Below are 4,256 nucleotides of genomic sequence, written 5' to 3' on the forward strand. Positions count from 1 at the left end.
TGCAAAGGCCCGAATGAAGTGATGAGGGGCTTGACTGTACGGAGTGAGACGGCTGCTCTGTGAGGCGTTAAAGTGCTCTTCCACTGTGTAGCCAGAAGATGGCGCTCCAACGTCAAGTAAAAAACAAAACAAAAAGTAAATATGCACTGCAACTCATACAGCTGTTTGTCACTTCATTGGAAGTCAAACCAAAATATAGCACCGCCTATAAGAAAAAACACACTTAAACCTTTCAGATGTTACTATATTTCTATTGAGACCTAGACATGTTTTATTCTCGATGTCACTAATCTTCTAAAACCTAATACAAGTCTAGGATCATTTACTTCTGCTGTGACATCTGTGTTAAATCCACGTTTATTAGAAATCTTCATCAAAGGAATCTGTTTACACCATCCCCGTCCCACCCACCCACTGCCCCCTCGCTATCCTCTGATTGGACGGGCGTCCTGCCAGTCAAAGACCGGGCCCGTTATGCGTCCTTCACTTGCTTCTGGAAAGCTCTGGATTCTGACTGTCGGAGCAATCAATTGGGGTAATAAAAGCCAAACAACAATTAATAAGTCAAAAAAGTACGTAACAAAGTAATGCTTATTTATTTGTAATAAATGCAGTTGTTTAATTTTCGAAAACACATACCAAAAGAGAGACATCCAACGAGACCAATCCTTGTCAGAGGGAATACCAATAAGATGGGCTGCAGGTCAGATAAAATCAGCCAACAAATCATGTCGTGGATTTTGTGTCCTCTGTCCTTTAAACATCCCATTCGACAGCTCGGATACAAAGAACAATTTCCAAGTCTTATTTCCTCAGATAAATCTTTTATGCAACCCGCACAACCCGTTTTGTTGCACCCCGTTGGTTGCCGCACGCTGCCTCAGCGTGACATTTCCGACGGCTCGTGAAGGCGGCGCTAGTTTCATTGTGGGCCCTGCAGAGCTAACGCCATCACACGCAGCGGCCACGACGAGCGGAGCACGGCGACACCAGGGCAGCCAGTCTCACTGTCAAACCACTTCATCACAACGGCAATGGAGTATAGTGCTGCGGGATATTAGAGGCGTTTGAACAGGTAAGACGTGTCCCCTTCCTCTCATCACTCTGCTGCCTTGGTACCTCTGAAGCAGAGTGACTTACTTTGATTTTTTTCTCTCTCTCCATGTAGTATCAATATTATTGACATTTCTTCAACGTTAAAAGGCGCTTTAGCATGTTAGCTAGCTACGCTTTCTCCCGCTCCTCTACATGGGAAGGCTGTCTTTTTTTTTTTTTTTTTTTTTTTTAATGACACCCGGTGTGTATTTCGGTGAAATGTTGTTACACACCAGCACATATCTAGCCCGTGTCACTGGAGTGAAGACACGGGTTTCCCGGAGCTAATTAACCTCAGACAAGTCAACGGAGAAACAGAAGGAATACTTTACGTTTGTTATCACCCGGGAGGCGTTTAGCCCTGAAAGCATCTTGACGCATTGGTGTCAGGGTCCTCTGCTCGGGTTGTTTACCATGCTTACCCCCCCCAATCATCATCAGCAGCAGCATCTCCCTCTCCCTATAGAGGCTAAATGGAGAGTCAGGCGAAGGACACAACCTCACGTGATTGGCAGTCTCTCTCTCCCTCTCCCTCTCTCTCTCTCTCTGTCTCTTGTATATACCTGGGATGCGTTTAGGCGCTCCCGCGTGCATTAGGGAAACCGTAGTGCTCAGCAGACTTTGAGGACCAGCTCTCATTCCTCCACGCATCGAGGCGCGCGATGCTGGTAAAGTGTGTCGGCATCACTTGAGAACACCACCCACCCAAGCTGATGTTTGGTCGGTGATAAGATTGCCTCCTCTCATATGATGACGGCCCTCTTCCTCTAACTGCTTCCATCACCTTTCCATCCCTCAATCCTTTCATTTAGCCTATAAAACCTCACCACAGCCATTTTCTTAATCATTGTCTGCACAATCGGTGTCATTGATAGTATTGTCGTCGGCTGCCCAACAGTTTCTCCCAATGAAGCGGCCTGTATTTACAACAGGCGACAGACAGCAAGACGTGCCACTTGGAATGACTTTATTTTTAGGTGGCTCTCAGGGGAAAAACTGCAAAATCACACAGGTGCAGGTGTATGGAAACCCAGTGTATGGATCAGTCCCCAGGCTGCCGGCATCATCTCTGTCTGAGTGGTAGTAGTCTTTGAAACCAAGCACAGAAACCAGAAGCGCTTTATGAAATATATTTGTTTTTTTCCTGTAGAAGCTGTTGCGTCACGTTGTCCAGGTCTGAATATCTCAATTCAGCAGACATCAAACAAATCTTTACGTCCATGTTTGTGTTAAAAACTCATCGATGAGTTATGAGTTGAGGGCTGCTCCTCTTTCTTTTTTTTATTATCGGTGCTGTACAATGGGATGAGGCATCGCTCTCTATCGCTGATTAAAGTCCCCTGTGTTTAGCATGCGGGCCCGGTTAGACAGACAGCTTTAAACGGCTTGTCATCCTCCTTACAGGCGCTGCCAAATTACTGCGCTCCTGATCCCAGCTCACGCCGGATACTTTGTTTTTGGCAGGAGAGACCTGATCAGGCAGGTTATCACACAGGGGTGAGGACAGTAGAACACAGGAAAGCTAATGAAGTAGTAGATCTTTACCAGCTGATCTTTTATTTTAGTCCCAATGATACACTTGGGGAAACTCAAATCTGCAATCTGCTTTTAGATTTTTGTTTTTCTAAAAGCATCCCTTGAAGTTACTTTGAGGAACTTCTCTCTGGTTATAAAACAGTCTGGATTTAAAGCTACCATGAGGAACTTTCCTTCTGTGTTGATTGTGGCGGTCCCTGTGGACGAAAGAGGTAGTGTTTGCGAGTCCTGGTTAGTCTCAGTCTTTTAACTTTAAAAGAAATGTTTCGCTTATGGTCACATTTTCTCATATAGAGGCATGAGTTCTGAATTCAGACTATTTGTTTTAACTAATTCAATTTAAAAAATATTAATCACTTTAGCCATTTTTAATGCCAAAATTACAATTTTACTGGCTAAAGTTATTGGATATTTGCTGTTTATGTTGGTCTTCTGTGAAACTTAAGTGAATGTCTTTGGATTTTACACTGATGGTCTGGAAAAAAACATCAATTTAAGAATGTTAATTTTGGGCACTGGGAAATTATGATGTGCATTTTTCAGTATTTTCTTTTTTTTGAGCCAAATAATGAATTTATTGAACAAATGTGAATCTTAAATGAATAAAAAATGAATCTGCAATGAATCCGTAACACTGAATAGCGGTAATCTTTTTCACTTGTACACAGCGAGTGTACTCTAAGATACAAATATACATCTAAAGACAGCCAACATGTCTCTGCTTGACCAAAATGTAGAGAGTCTTTTTCCCAGGGCTTTCCACCACATCTCATGGTCTTCATCAGGGAGGCAGTTTGCTCAGTTGTCATGGAGCTTGAAGTTCATCCTCAGGTGATCATCCTAAGTTCATCACTTGATAACAAGTGAGCGATCTCAGCTGAGCAAACTTTGCTGATGAAGATGTAAGATGCGATTGAAAGCTCCAGAAAAAGCCTAGTAAGTGGACCTTGAGTATATGTGCAGTATATACAGCTTTCTTTGATGTGCAATTCCTAGTAAGAGGATATTAAATGCTATTGCAGACATTGCTTAACCACCAGAATACTGTGACAACCAGCATATTAAATCAAACCCAGTGTTTTCACACTATTGATTAAATGTAGCACCCCCGCCGGTGCAGTGGAGCAGTCAATAACATCACACGGAGCTTGCGGTGGGTCAGATGGCCCCGGCTCATACGTCTGGGACGGGGAAAGCAGTCAGCTGCTCCTCCACGCTCAGCGTCACTCCACAACCTCTGAGGTCAGAAAGACATCGCTACAGTGTCGTCCTTTGTGTCACGCTCCCAGAGGAGAGGGACGAACTCCCCCCCCCCCCCCCCCCTGCTGAGGCTGAGTCGTGACATAGCTATTGTTACAGATGAGTAAATGTTGAGCCACAGATTGAGGTTGAAGACGTACCGTACACTTAAACGTGTTTTTTAAGCTTCTGACTAAATGATATGGCTGGGATGATGTTAACCTGGACGTTTCTCACCAAATTTAATAAAAACTGTGATGTAAAAAGCCATCTTCCGTTTTAAATCAGCTCTAATATCGCAAGGCCAGCTCCTAGATAGAGTTGACCGTTCTAGACTAATCTATGTCATGAAATAAATAAATAAATGTTCACGCCCTCTGATTAGA

At 43.7% G+C, this 4,256-nt stretch overlaps 1 protein-coding gene across 4 annotated transcripts in view; it reads left to right on the top strand.

Annotated features, from left to right (window-relative positions):
- The first annotated feature begins 913 nt into the window (after positions 1-913).
- fynb (FYN proto-oncogene, Src family tyrosine kinase b) overlaps positions 914-4,256 on the top strand; it is a 56,249-nt gene continuing 52,906 nt past the window's right edge. For 2 of the 4 annotated variants that reach the window (XM_031861762.1, XM_031861763.1), the window contains exon 1: positions 914-1,075. The gene's annotated coding sequence lies outside the window, so the exon portion shown is untranslated. The remainder of the gene's footprint in view (positions 1,076-4,256) is intronic. The other 2 variants (XM_031861764.1, XM_031861765.1) reach the window with 1 other exon arrangement.

Source organism: Anarrhichthys ocellatus, unplaced genomic scaffold (assembly GCF_004355925.1).
Source record: "Anarrhichthys ocellatus isolate YVR2014 unplaced genomic scaffold, GSC_Weel_1.0 scaffold25, whole genome shotgun sequence".
NCBI classification, from domain to species: Eukaryota; Metazoa; Chordata; class Actinopteri; order Perciformes; family Anarhichadidae; genus Anarrhichthys; species Anarrhichthys ocellatus.